We start from the raw sequence: 15,000 nt of genomic DNA, 5'->3' as shown, positions 1-15,000 counted from the left end.
GAAGGCATCGCATCAAAGGTGCGCACCTCGCTGCCCACCTTGGTGTGCTCCGAGGTGCCCACCACGGTGCGCAACGCCGGTGCGAACCCGGGAGCGCCCCGATGTGTGCTCCAAGGTGCGGCGTGCACGAAGTCGGACCCCGGTTTGCCCCGGGTGCGCACCTCGCGTGCACCTTGGTGCGCACACCTTGGCTGGGTTGCGCGGCCTGGTGGGCACCATGGTGCGCACCAAGGAGCGCTCCGAAGTGTGCTCCAAGGTGCGGCGTGCACGAAGTCGGAGCCCGGTTTGCCCCGGGTACGCACCTCGCGTGCACCTTCGCCGGGGTGGGCACCTCGGCTGGGTTGCGCGCCCTGGTGCGCACCAAGGAGCGCTCCGAAGTGTGCTCCAAGGTGCGGCGTGCACGAAGTCGGAGCCCGGTTTGCCCCGGGTGCGCACCTTCGCCGCGGTGCGCACCATGGCGTGCACGAAGTCGGAGCCCGGTTTGCCCCGGGTGCGCACCTCGCGTGCACCTTCGGCGGGGTTGCGCGCCCTGGTGGGCACCATGGTGCGCACCAAGGAGCGCTCCGAAGTGTGCTCCAAGGTGCGGCGTGCACGAAGTCGGAGCCCGGTTTGCCCCGGGTGCGCACCTCGCGTGCACCTTCGGCGGGGTTGCGCGCCCTGGTGGGCACCATGGTGCGCACCAAGGAGCGCTCCGAAGTGTGCTCCAAGGTGCGGCGTGCACGAAGTCGGAGCCCGGTTTGCCCCGGGTGCGCACCTCGCGTGCACCTTCGCCGCGGTGGGCACCATGGCGTGCACGAAGTCGGAGCCCGGTTTGCCCCGGGTGCGCACCTCGCGTGCACCTTCGCCGGGGTGGGCACCTCGGCTGGGTTGCGCGCCCTGGTGCGCACCAAGGAGCGCTCCGAAGTGTGCTCCAAGGTGCGGCGTGCACGAAGTCGGAGCCCGGTTTGCCCCGGGTGCGCACCTCGCGTGCACCTTCGCCAGGGTGGGCACCTCGGTGCGCACACCTTCTCAATGTTTTCTTGCCTTTTCTGGAAATTGGTGAAGGCAGCGCATCAAAGGTGCGCACCTCGGTGTGCTCCGAGGTGCGAACCCGAGAGCGCTCCGAGGTGCCCACGAAGTCGAAAGTCGGGTTAATTGCATTGTTTTCCCCGGGTGCGCTCCGAGGTGCGCAACATCGGCGCGCACCAAGGAGGGCTCCGAAGTGTGCTCCAAGGTGCGCACGATGGCGTGCACCTCTGGTGCGCACGATTCGGAGCTCGGTTTGACCGGGGTGCGCACACCTTGGCTGGGTTGCGCACCTTTTGTGCGCTCCAAGGTGCGCACGAAGTCGGAGCTCGGTTTGCCCCGGGTGCGCACCTTCGCCAGGGTGCGCACCTTGATGCGCACGCCTTGGCTGGGCTGCGCACCTTGGTGGGCGCCATGGTGCGCACCTTTCGTGCGCTCCAAGGTGCGCACGAAGTCGGAGCTCGGTTTGCCCCGGGTGCGCACCTTGGTGGGCGCCATGGTGCACTCCGAGGTGCCCAAGATTGGTGCGCACCAAGGAGCGCTCCGAAGTGCGCTCCAAGGTGCGCGCGAAGTCGAAAGTTGGGTTAATTGTCCGGTTTGCCTCGGGTGCGCACCTTGCGTGCACCTTCGCCAGGGTGGGCGCCTTGGTGCGCACACCTTGGCTGGGCTGCGCACACCTTGGCACCCGCGTTTCCTTCATTTTAAATTTTTTTTTTTTACAATCTCTCAAGTGGGAAATTCTATAATCTCAACTTTTTTTGCCTTTTCAGGAAACTTTTGAATGGAGCGCATCATTGGTGCGCTCCGAAGTGTGCTCCAAAGCTCTCTCCAGCTGCGTGCACCTGCCCCGGCCGCGCACCCGGCCCCGCCCAGCTTCGCTCACCTGTCCCGGGCGTCTGGTGCGGAACCTTAGAGTAAGAAACATCACCGTGCACCTTGGCCAACGTGCGCGACTCGACCGAGCGCGCACTGGCCGAGGTGCACACCGATTTCACCTGGGTGCGCGCGCAGCACCTCGGGCGCACCGGGGTGCGCGCACAACGCCCGGGTTGCACCGTGGCCTGTGTGCTCGGGGCGCCTCGGGTGCGCGCTCGGTGTCGCCCCCGCGCGCGCGGTAGTGCGGGCAGCGCACCCCGGCCCGGCCCGGCCCCGACGAGAACGCAAACGGGCAAAAGGTTTATTCAAATAGCATTGCGACGCCCGGCGAAAAACTAAAAAAGGGTGCAACACCGGGACTTCCCGGGAGGTCACCCATCCCAGTACTACTCCGGCCCAAGCGCGCTTAACTGCGGAGTTCTGATGGGATCCGGTGCACTAACGCTGGTATGATCGCACCCGTTATGAGCTTGTCGCAGTGTGTACTTAGCAAACCGCGACCCACGTGCGAATCCACCCCGGCCACCCACCCCCGTCGAGGTGCACACCCTCCCTCGCGAAGTGCGCCCCGTTCGCCAAGTGTGAGCCCTGCCCGGGTGCGCGCACCTTGCTAGGGCGTCGGGTGTGCACCCGGCCCGGCCTACGTGCGTGCACCTGGAGGGGGCGTCGTGTGCGTGCAGTGTCCCGTCTGCAACGCGGTGCCCACACACCACCTCGGGCGCAACGACCTGCGCTCACATGTGGGCCGAGTGCACCTTGGTGCATGTTCGGGGCGCCTCGGGTGCACGCTCGATCTTGCCCCGGTGCACCAAGGCGCTCGGTTTGCCCCGGGTGCGCACTTGGTGCAAGGTGGGCACCCAAAATAGGGATCAAGCACCAAAACACAAGTTTCGGGATGCAAAATGGGACCCAAGGACCACAAATGCGTTCCAAGACCCATGATGGGTCCACGAGAACAAAAATGTGTTCCGAGACTTAATAAACAAATATTGGGTTTTAGGAGAAGAAACATGCTCTGATGCCCAAAACGAGAATCGACCCCGAAAAGGCCACAGGCCAAAAGTGGGATGCGAGACAAAAAAAAATGGGACCCGAGGACCAAAATTGGGTTCCCAGGTCGAAGACAGGGCAACCGGACAAGAAACGACCTCTAAGGCTCGAAATGAGTCCCGACGACTAAAACTTGACAAGAAGCACCCATCAGGCACCCAACTCGACACCCATGGGATGCCGACCCACCCGGGCTTCCACCTAGCACACCTTGGCACCCACCCACCCTCGCACCCAACCTCGCACCCAACTTAGCACCTTTGAACCCACATTGGCACTCACCCTGACCCTGGCACCTTGGAACCCACATTGGCACTCACCTTGACCCTGGCACCCACCTTTGCACTCACCTTGGGACCCACCCTGGCTCCCACCTCGGCACCCACCCAGACACCCACCTTGGTTCCTTGGCACCCACCTTGGATCCTTGGCACCCACCCCGACACCCACCTTGGCACGCAACTTGGCTACTTGCCACCCACCTTGGCTCCTTGACGCCCACCCCGACAACCACCCCGTGACCTACCCTGGCTAGGGTTGGTGCACACCCACCCTGGTGCCCACCTTGGCACCCACCCTATGACCCACCTTGGCACGCACCTTAGTACCCACCCCGTTACCCACCCTAGGACCCACCCCGTGACCCACCTTGGCCAGGGTGGGTGCACCCACCCTGGTGCCCACCTTGGCACCCACCCATCCTAGCACCCAGCCTGTGACCGGGCTTGGAACCCAACCTTGCACCCGCACCCGTCTTGGCCAGTGTGGGTGCGCACCCATCCTGGCACCCACGTTGTGACACACCCTTTAACCCACGCACCCTAGCACCCACGTTGGCACCCACCTTGGAACCCAACCTAGCAACTTGGCACCCACCCCGTGACCCACCTTGGCATCCACCATAGCAGTCGCCGACTTGGCACCCACCTCGGCACCCACCTTGACACTTGTGGACCCACCTTGCCACTCACCCTAGCATCGACCCATCCTAGCACCCACCCTGGCACCTTTGCACCCTAGCACTCACCCATCCTAGCACCTAACCTGTGACCCACCTTGACACTCACCCTCGCACCCACCTTGGAACCCAACCTAGCACCCACCCACCCTGACACCAACCCTAGCACCTACCCACCCTTGCACCCACCCTGTGACCCATCTTGGCACCCACCCATCCTACCACTCAACCTATCACCCACCTTCTCACCCACCTTGGCATCCACCTTAGCACCCACCCACACTGGCACCTTGGCACCCACCTCGGGCAAGGTGGGTGCACACCCACCCTGGCACCCAATTTAGAACCCACCGAGCATGTTACCCACCTTGGCACCCACATTGCAGCCCACCCTAGTACCCACCCTATGACCCACATTGGCATCCACACCCTAGCACCCAGGCACCTCGACACCCGCCTTGACACCCACCCTAGCACTGAACCTGTGACCCACCTTGGAACTCACCCTAGAACCCACCCACCCTGTGAACCACCTTGGCATCCACCTTAGCACCCACCCACCTTGGCACCCACTCTAGCACTCACCCATCCTAACACCCAACTTGTTACCCACCTTGGCACCCGCCCTCGCGTCCACCTTGAAACCCACCCTAGCACCCACCCACGCAGGAGCCCACCTTGGCACCCAACCTAACACCCACGCATCCTGGCACCCAACTTGTGACCCACCTTGGAACCCACCCTAGTACCCACCTTTGAACCCACTATATCACCAACCCACCTTGGCACCCACCCTATGACCCTCTTTGGAATCCACCCTAGCACGCACCCACCCTGGCACCCACCATGGAGCGCACCCTAGCACCCACCCACCTCGGCACGCACCTCAACACCCACCTTGGTGTGCGCACTGCGCCAACCTCTCAAAGACCCTATGTGGTGCGCTCCAAAGTGTACACCTTTGGTGCGCTCCAAGGTGCGCACCTTTGGTGCACACCGAGGTGCACACCAAAGTGTGCACCGAGGTGAGCACCAAAGTGCACTCCAGGGTGCACACCAAGGCGTGCACCTTTGGTGCGGTCAATGCAAACGAATTCGGAAGTTGGGGTCGATGTCCTAATCGCTGCTGCAGACTACACGTATGAGAATCGGACAAATAGCTTTATATAGGGGAGGTGTTGCGTTTGATGGGTCGACTCCCCTGGTTGTGTGCACTGCACCAACTTCAAAGACCCTGTCTTGTTTAAGAAGTCAAAAGTTGGGGTGGATGTCCTAATCATTGCTGCAGTCTACGCATGTATGAGAATCAGACAAATAGCTTATATAGGGGAGGTGTTGCATTCGGTGGGTTGACTCCCCTGGTTGTGCGCACTGCGCCAACCTCAAAGACCCCGCATAGCAGAAGAAGTCGGAAGTCGGATTTTGGTGAGCACCAAGGCGTGCACCTTTGGTGCGGTCAACGCAGACGAATTCAGAAGTTGGGGTGGATGTCCTAATCGTTGTTGCAGGCTACACATGTATGAGAATCAGACAAATAGCTTATATAGGGGAGGTGTTGGGTTTGATGGGTCAACTCCCTTGGTTGTGCGCATTACGCCAACCTCAAAGACCTTGTTTTCGTTAAGAAGTCAAAAGTTGGGGTCAATGTCCTAATGGCTCCTGCAGGCTACACATGTATGAGAATCGGACAAATAGCTTATATAGGGGAGGTGTTGGGTTTGATGGGTCGACTCCCCTGGTTGTGCGCATTACGTCAACCTCAAAGACCTTGTTTTCGTTAAGAAGTCAAAAGTTGGGGTCGATGTCCTAATTGCTCCTGTAGACTACACATGTATGAGAATCAGACAAATAGCTTATATAGGGGAGGTGTTGGGTTTGATGGGTTGACTCCCCTAGTTGTTCGCATTACACCAACCTCAAAGACCTTGTTTTCGTTTAGAAGCCGAAAGTTGGGGTCGATGTCCTAATTGCTCCTGCAGGCTACGCATGTATGAGAATCAGACAAATAGCTTATATAGGGGAGGTGTTGGGTTTGATGGGTCGACTCCCCTGGTTGTGTGCATTGCGCCAACCTCAAAGACCCTGCATTGCGGATGAAGTCGAAAGTCAGAGTTTGGTGTGCTACAAGGTGTGGTCGAAGGTGCTCACCTAGGTGTGCACCTTTGGAGCACAGGAAAAGTGCCCTCCAAAAGTGCGCACCTTTGGAGTGCACAAAAGTGCCCTCCAAAAGTGCGCACCTTTGGAGCGCAGAAAAGTGCCCTCCAAAAAGTGCCCTCCAAAAGTGCGCACCTTTGGAGCGCAGAAAAGTGCCCTCCAAAAGTGCGCACCTTTGGAGCGCAGAAAAGTGCCCTCCAAAAAGTGCCCTCCAAAAGTGCGCACCTTTGGAGCGCAGAAAAGTGCCCTCCAAAAGTGCGCACCTTTGGAGCGCAGAAAAGTGCCCTCCAAAAAGTGCCCTCCAAAAGTGCGCACCTTTGGAGCGCAGAAAAGTGCCCTCCAAAAAGTGCCCTCCAAAAGTGCGCACCTTTGGAGCGCAGAAAAGTGCCCTCCAAAAAGTGCCCTCCAAAAGTGCGCACCTTTGGAGCGCAGAAAAGTGCCCTCCAAAAAGTGCCCTCCAAAAGTGCGCACCTTTGGAGCGCAGAAAAGTGCCCTCCAAAAAGTGCCCTCCAAAAGTGCGCACCTTTGGAGCGCAGAAAAGTGCCCTCCAAAAGTGCGCACCTTTGGAGCGCACAAAAGTGCCCTCCAAAAGTGCGCACTTTTGGTGCGCACCAAGGCGCTGGTTCGGTCGTTGCAGGCGAGTTCGGAAGTTGGGGTCGATGTCCTGAGCGGAGGTGCAAACTACACAGGTGTCGGAATCGGACAAATAGCTTATATAGGGGAGGTGTATGCTTCGATGGGTCGACTCCCCAGGTTGAGCGCACCGCGCCAACCTCAAAGACCCTACGGTATGGATGAAGTCGGAAGTTGGGTCCGATGACCAATTCGATTAGTAGGTATGCTCATGAGGTCGGAATTTGGGTCCGATGACCTGCCATGTGCAGGAAGGCGAATGTTGACACTGTGCGTTGCAAGGTGCACACCAAGGCGCTGGTGCGGTCTTTTTAGTCGAGTTCGGAAGTTGGGGTCGATGTCCTGATCGGAGGTGCAAGCTACACAGGTGTGGGAATCGGACAAATAGCTTATATAGGGGAGGTGTATGCTTCGTTGGGTCGACTCCCCGGGTTGAGCGCACCGCGCCAACCTCAAAGACCCTACGGTATGGATGAAGTCGGAAGTTGGGTCCGATGACCGATTCGATATGTAGGCATACTCGCGAGGTCGGAATTTGGGTCCGATGACCTGCCACGTGCAGGAAGGCGAATGTTGGCACTGTGCGTTGCAAGGTGCGCACCAAGGCGCTGGTTCGGTCGTTGGAGGCGAGTTCGGAAGTTGGGGTCGATGTCTTGATCGGAGGTGCAAACTACACAGGTGTGGGAATCGGACAAATAGCTTATATAGGGGAGGTGTATGCTTCGTTGGGTCGACTCCCCGGGTTGAGCGCACCGCGCCAACCTCAAAGACCCTACGGTATGGATGAAGTCGGAAGTTGGGTCCGATGACCGATTCGATATGTAGGCATACTCGCGAGGTCGGAATTTGGGTCCGATGACCTGCCATGTGCAGGAAGGCGAATGTTGGGACTGTGCGTCGCAAGGTGCGCACCAAGGCGCTGGTGCCGTCGTTGCAGTCGAGTTCGGAAGTTGGGGTCGATGTCCTGGTCAGAGGTGCAAACTACACAGGTGTGGGAATCGGACAAATAGCTTATATAGGGGAGGTGTATGCTTCGATGGGTCGACTCCCTGGGTTGAGCGCACCGCGCCAACCTCAAAGACCCTACAGTATGGATGAAGTCGGAAGTTGGGTCCGATGACCGATTCGATACGTAGGCATATTGGCGAGGTCTGAATTTGTGTCCGATGACCTGCCATGCGCAGGAAGGCGGAATTTGGGTCCGATGACCGAGTTGATGGCGTGCCATGCGCAGAAAGGCGGAATTTGGGTCCGATGACCGAGTTGATGTTGATGGCCCGCCATGCACAGGAAGGCGGAATTTGGGTCCGATGACCGATTTGAAGGCGTGCCATACGCAAAAAGGCGGAGTTTGGGTCCGATGACCGAGTTGATATTGATGGCCCGCCATGCGCAGGAAGGCGGAATTTGGGTCCGATGACCTGACATACGCATGGAGTCCGACTCGGGGGCCGATGTTCGATTCGATGACTTGCATTGTGGGTAAAGTCGGAAGTTGTGGTCTTTGACCCGATTCGATGACCAGACTTCGGCTGCTTGAGAATCGGACAAATAACTTATATAGGGGAGGTAGTGTTCTCGAGCATCCTCCCCCCGTGCCCGTTTATGTCGATTGATGCTGGTGCTCGACTGGTTGGAGCGCTCGGATGCAAAAATCTTGCACCAGGATTTATCGATTGTGATGGACACGGCAAGTCTCCTGATTGCTATGCAGGAGCTCATCGTGAATCTCTATGCGGCCTTGGTATGGACTCGACCTGCGGAATGGTTCGGCAATGGTAGTCGCTCCAACACGTCCTTGCAATGGCCACAGAGGTGATTCGACTAGAGCTCCAGTCTAGCTTTTGGGTTGCTTGGCGGACTGGTATAGCCGCGATCGAGTTCCGGCCATGAACGTTTTAGATAGCTCTTGGGCTTTCTGGGACGGAAGTCGGAAGTTTGGGCTGTTGTCCGATTTGATGACCATTCTTCGGATGTGTGAGAATCGGACAAATAACTTATATAGGGGACTGTGTTGTCTCACGCAGCCCCCTCCGTGCCCCTCTATCTCGACCGATGTTGGTGCTTGAAAGGGTTGGGATCGCTCGGATTTATAAACGTGCACCACCATTTGTCGAGTGTGAGGGACGCGGCAGGTCTCCTAAATGCTATGCGGGCGCTCTCTGAGAATCTCTATCCGGCCTCGACACAGACTAGTCTTGCTGAATGGTTTGGCACTGGTAGTCGATCCAACACGTCGTTGTTGTGGCCGCCTAGGCGATTCGATTCGAGCCCCCGTCTAGCTTTTGGGTTGCTTGGCGGATTTTGCCCTATCCGCAAGTGAGCTCGGTCCCTAAACGTTCGAGAAACCCGATTGCTATGCGCCGACTCTCTTTCTTGCGAGCCTCCATCTAGCTTTTGGGTCTCTACGGAACGGAAGTCGGAATCTGGGACCGTTGTTTGATTCGACGAGGCAGACTACGGTTGTGCGAGAATCGGACAAATAACTTATATAGGGGAGGTGTTGACTGGAGCATTCTCCCCCGTGCCCCTCTAACTCGACCAATGCTGGCGCTCGAACGGTGGTAGCGCTCGGATTTTCATTGAGCGCCAGCATTGGTCGATTTAGAGGGGCATGCGAGATTCCCGAATGCTATGCGAGGGCTCTAACGGAAATGTCTATTGGTTTCGGTATGGATGCAATTGCGAGTGGTTCGGCAAAGGTAGTCGTTCCGATGCGTCCATGTCGTGGCCAAATCGATAATTCGATTTGAGCCCTCGTATAGCATTTGGGTCTCTCGATGTGATTCCGCATTCCAGTCCCTTTGGGCACTGCTTGAGCCGCATCCCAGGGGGTTCCCTTCCCAATAATCTGCCTCGCAACCCGATTGCTATGCGGTGAGGCTCCTCGGCCGCCTCGGAACTATCTGTGTATCAGACGCATCGCGGGATAAGGGGTTGGCAACGGTAGTCGCCCCAAGCGCGTCCGATGCTTGGACCATTCCGAGGCGGCCCTGAAGCCTCTTCCGTCTAGCCGTTGGGTCCTTCTCGCCGCATCCCTCGCCTCGCACCCCGATTGCTATGCGGTGAGGCTCCTCGGCCGCCTCGGAACTATCTGTGTATCGGACGCGTCGCGGGATAAGGGGTTGTCACTGGTAGTCGCCCCAAGCGCGTCCGATGCTTGGACCATTCCGAGGCGGCCCTGAAGCCTCTTCCGTCTAGCCGTTGGGTCCTTCTCGCCGCATCCCTCGCCTCGCACCCCGATTGCTATGCGGTGAGGCTCCTCGGCCGCCTCGGAACTATCTGTGTATCGGACGCGTCGCGGGATAAGGGGTTGTCATTGGTAGTCGCCCCAAGCGCGTCCGATGCTTGGACCATTCCGAGGCGGCCCTGAAGCCTCTTCCGTCTAGCCGTTGGGTCCTTCTCGCCGCATCCCTCGCCTCGCACCCCGATTGCTATGCGGTGAGGCTCCTCGGCCGCCTCGGAACTATCTGTGTATCGGACGCGTCGCGGGATAAGGGGTTGTCACTGGTAGTCGCCCCAAGCGCGTCCGATGCTTGGACCATTCCGAGGCGGCCCTGAAGCCTCTTCCGTCTAGCCGTTGGGTCCTTCTCGCCGCATCCCTCGCCTCGCACCCCGATTGCTATGCGGTGAGGCTCCTCGGCCGCCTCGGAACTATCTGTGTATCGGACGCGTCGCGGGATAAGGGGTTGTCATTGGTAGTCGCCCCAAGCGCGTCCGATGCTTGGACCATTCCGAGGCGGCCCTGAAGCCTCTTCCGTCTAGCCGTTGGGTCCTTCTCGCCGCATCCCTCGCCTCGCACCCCGATTGCTATGCGGTGAGGCTCCTCGGCCGCCTTGGAACTATCTGTGTATCGGACGCGTCGCGGGATAAGGGGTTGTCACTGGTAGTCGCCCCAAGCGCGTCCGATGCTTAGACCATTCCGAGGCGGACCCGAAGCCTCTTCCGTCTAGCCGTTGGGTCCTTCTCGCCGCATCCTTCGCCTCGCACCCCGATTGCTATGCGGTGAGGCTCCTCGGCCGCCTCGAAACTATCTGTGTATCGGACGCGTCGCGGGATAAGGGGTTGTCACTGGTAGTCGCCCCAAGCGCGTCCGATGCTTGGACCATTCCGAGGCGGACCCGAAGCCTCTTCCGTCTAGCCGTTGGGTCCTTCTCGCCGCATCCCTCGCCTCGCACCCCGATTGCTATGCGGTGAGGCTCCTCGGCCGCCTTGGAACTATCTGTGTATTGGACGCGTCGCGGGATAAGGGGTTGTCACTGGTAGTCGCCCCAAGCGCGTCCGATGCTTGGACCATTCCGAGGCGGACCCGAAGCCTCTTCCGTCTAGCCGTTGGGTCCTTCTCGCCGCATCCCTCGCCTCGCACCCCGATTGCTATGCGGTGAGGCTCCTCGGCCGCCTTGGAACTATCTGTGTATCGGACGCGTCGCGGGATAAGGGGTTGTCACTGGTAGTCGCCCCAAGCGCGTCCGATGCTTGGACCATTCCGAGGCGGACCCGAAGCCTCTTCCGTCTAGCCGTTGGGTCCTTCTCGCCGCATCCCTCGCCTCGCACCCCGATTGCTATGCGGTGAGGCTCCTCGGCCGCCTTGGAACTATCTGTGTATCGGACGCGTCGCGGGATAAGGGGTTGTCACTGGTAGTCGCCCCAAGCGCGTCCGATGCTTGGACCATTCCGAGGCGGCCCCGAAGCCTCTTCCGTGTAGCCGTTGGGTCCTTCTCGCCGCATCCCTCGCCTCGCACCCCGATTGCTATGCGGTGAGGCTCCTCGGCCGCCTTGGAACTATCTGTGTATCGGACGCGTCGCGGGATAAGGGGTTGTCACTGGTAGTCGCCCCAAGCGCGTCCGATGCTTGGACCATTCCGAGGCGGCCCCGAAGCCTCTTCCGTGTAGCCGTTGGGTCCTTCTCGCCGCATCCCTCGCCTCGCACCCCGATTGCTATGCGGTGAGGCTCCTCGGCCGCCTTGGAACTATCTGTGTATCGGACGCGTCGCGGGATAAGGGGTTGTCACTGGTAGTCGCCCCAAGCGCGTCCGATGCTTGGACCATTCCGAGGCGGACCTGAAGCCTCTTCCCTCTAGCCGTTGGGGCTTTCTCGCCGCATCCCTTGCCTCGCACCCCGATTGCTATGCTGTGAGGCTCCTCGGCCGCCTTGGAACTATCTGTGTATCGGACGCATCGCGGGATAAGGGGTTGGCAGTGGTAGTCGCCCCAAGCGCATCCGATGCTTGGACCATTCCGAGGCGGCCCTGCAGCCTCTTCCGTCTAGCCGTTGGGGCCATCTCGCCGCATCCCCCACCTCGCACCACGATTGCTATGCGGTGAGGCTCCTTGGCCGCCTCGGAACTATCTGTGTATCGGACGCATCGCGGGATAAGGGGTTGTCACTGGTAGTCGCCCCAAGCGCGTCCGATGCTTGGACTATTCCGAGGCGGCCCTGCAGCCTCTTCCGTCTAGCCGTTGGGGCCATCTCGCTGCATCCCCCACCTCCTCGGCCGCCTCGGAACTATCTGTGTATCGGACGCATCGCGGGATAAGGGGTTGGCAGTGGTAGTCGCCCCAAGCGCGTCCGATGCTTGGACTATTCCGAGGCAGCCCTGCAGCCTCTTCCGTCTAGCCTTTGGGGCCATCTCGCCGCATCCCTCGCCTCGCACCCCGATTGCTATGCGGTGAGGCTCCTCGGCCGCCTGGGAACTATCTTCGTATCGGACGCATCGCGGGATAAGGGGTTGTCACTTGTAGTCGCCCCAAGCGCGTCCGATGCTTGGACTATTCCGAGGCGGCCCTGTGGCCTCTTCCGTCTAGCCGTTGGGGCCATCTCGCCGCATCCCCCACCTCGCACCCCGATTGCTATGCGGTGAGGCTCTTCGGCCGCCTTGGAACTATCTTCGTATCGGACGCATTGCGGGATAAGGGGTTGTCACTGGTAGTGGCCCCAAGCGCGTCCGATGCTTGGACTATTCCGAGGCGGCCCTGCAGCCTCTTCCGTCTAGCCGTTGGGGCCATCTCGCCGCATCCCCCACCTCGCACCCCGATTGCTATGCGGTGAGGCTCCTCGGCCGCCTTGGAACTATCTTCGTATCGGACGCATCGCGGGATAAGGGGTTGTCACTGGTAGTCGCCCCAAGCGCGTCCGATGCTTGGACTATTCCGACGCGGCCCTGTGGCCTCTTCCGTCTAGCCGTTGGGGCCATCTCGCCGCATCCCCCACCTCGCACCCCGATTGCTATGCGGTGAGGCTCCTCGGCCGCCTTGGAACCATCTTCGTATCGGACGCATCGCGGGATAGGGGGCTGTCACTGGTAGTCGCCCCAAGCGTGTCCGATGCTTGGACCATTCCTAGGCGGCCCTGAAGCCTCTTCCGTCTAGCCGTTGGGGCCTTCCCGCCCCATCCCTCGCCTCGCACCCCCGATTGCTATGCGGTGAGGCTCCTCGGCCGCCTTGGAACCATCTGTGTATCGGACGCATCGCGGGATAAGGGGTTGGCACTGGCAGTCGCCCCAAGCGCGTCCGATGCTTGGACCATTCCGAGGTGGCCCTGAAGCCTCTTCCGTCTAGCCGTTGGGGCCTTCCCGCCCCATCCCTCGCCTCGCACCCCGATTGATATGCGGTGAGGCTCCTCGGCCGCCTTGGAACTATCTGTGTATCGGACGCATCGCGGGATAAGGGGTTGGCACTGGTAGTCGTCCCAATCGCATCCGATGCTTGGACCATTCCGAGGCGGCCCTGCAGCCTCTTCCGTTTAGCCGTCGGGGCCTTCCCGCCGCATCCCTCGCCTCGCATCCCGATTCCTATGCGGTGAGTCTTCTCGGCCGCCGCGGAACTATACCTGTTATTGCTACTGCATCCTTCGGCTGGTAACCTCCTCTGCCGCCTTGGAACGTTCTCTTTGTCGGACGCGTCGCGGGATAAGGGGTTGGCACTGGTAGTCGCCCCAAGCGCGCCCGATGCATAGACCGCTCCGAGTCGACCTTGCTTTCAGCCTCTCACATGCATAGACCTCTCTGAGTCGACCCTGCAGCCTCTCACGTTTAGCCTTTGGAATCTCGCCTCACAACATGATTGCTATCCTTGATGCATCCCTTGCCTCGAGCCCTGATTGCTTTCTTGGCTGCATCCCTCCTCTCCTCACAGCCCGGTTGTCATCACTGCTTCATCCGTCGCTTCATGCATTCTGGCTGCTGGGCCCTTCCCACCGCACACCTCGATTGCTATCTCTTCTGCATCACACACCCCGATTGCTATCTCTGCTACATCCCTCGGCTCTCACTTCTGCATCCTTCGCCTCACACCTCGATTGCTATCAATGCTGCATCCGTAACCTCACACCCCGATTGCTATGCGGGGAGGCTCCTTGGCCGCCTTGGAAATTTCTGTGTGTCGGACGCACCGCGGGATAAGGGGTTGGCACTGGTAGTCGCCCCAAGTGCGCCCGATTCTTAGACCGCTTCGAGGTGACCTCGTAGCCTCTTTCGTCCAGGCTTCCTGCCTTCAACGCCCTTTTTACACCTCGATTGCTATGCGCGGGCTCGTTGGCGTCTATCACCTCTCTGCGAAGAGTGGCACGATGATTGTTGGGGTAAATCGTAGCAGTCCGATCTCTGGCCTTGGGCCATTGTGAGGGCTGATCGATTTCCTGTGCGCATCTCGTGTTCGCCCAGTAACAGACTCGACGACTTGTAATCGGTCTTGTTCCCGATTGTTCCTGGAGGTAGTCTTCGGAACTCTTGGATTTGACCTGTCACTCGAACTGTCCTCTTCCGAGGATGCTTGTGTGTGTGTGCTTGTGCCATTTCCTTGGCGGTATTAACGAGATATTAAAGAGCGGAGTGAGCGCCTCGCCCAGCTATGTTTGGGGCTCTCACTCCCTTACCCGGTGTGCGACCGCTTTGCACGTAGGTTGCGGAGCATCGCGACTCTTTCGATGTTTGGCGGTTGTCTTCCGGTGATGCGTTGGTCCCGAAGTGCACGTTACTAGCATTTCTGCCATTGTTCTCGATCTTTGGCACGTTCCTTCGTTGCAATTGGATATATATCTCCGTTTATACGCGCAGGCTTCTCCCGCCTATTCAGCGCTGTCCCACTCTCAGCACTCTCGTGGTCTCCTTGGCTTCTCTCTCCCGTGAGCGAGCTCTCTTCTCGAGTCTTTTCCATGTCCCATGGAGGTTGCCTTGCGAAATTCGGGCACACAAACGTGACCGGATAAGAGCGGAATTGCCTATGAGGAGAAGCTCACCTTAGGGAGCAGCAATGCCGAGTGTTTCGACAGAGGGTAGAGGGGGCGTTGTTTGGGCGGTTGCACAAAAGAGTGCTACGTTTGCACT

At 59.4% G+C, this 15,000-nt stretch overlaps 1 non-coding gene across 1 annotated transcript; it reads right to left on the bottom strand.

The window, feature by feature from the left end:
• Positions 1–2,223: 2,223 nt before the first annotated feature.
• LOC131872776 (5S ribosomal RNA) lies at positions 2,224–2,342 on the bottom strand. The gene has a single exon (XR_009370862.1). It is a non-coding gene; the product is annotated as a 5S ribosomal RNA (ribosomal RNA).
• Between the last annotated feature and the right edge of the window lie 12,658 nt (positions 2,343–15,000).

The sequence above is a fragment of the Cryptomeria japonica genome, unplaced genomic scaffold (genome assembly GCF_030272615.1).
Source record: "Cryptomeria japonica unplaced genomic scaffold, Sugi_1.0 HiC_scaffold_776, whole genome shotgun sequence".
Classification (NCBI taxonomy): Eukaryota; Viridiplantae; Streptophyta; class Pinopsida; order Cupressales; family Cupressaceae; genus Cryptomeria; species Cryptomeria japonica.
The sequence above is the reverse complement of the archived record's forward strand: the minus strand, read 5'-3'. Positions and strand labels throughout refer to the sequence as shown.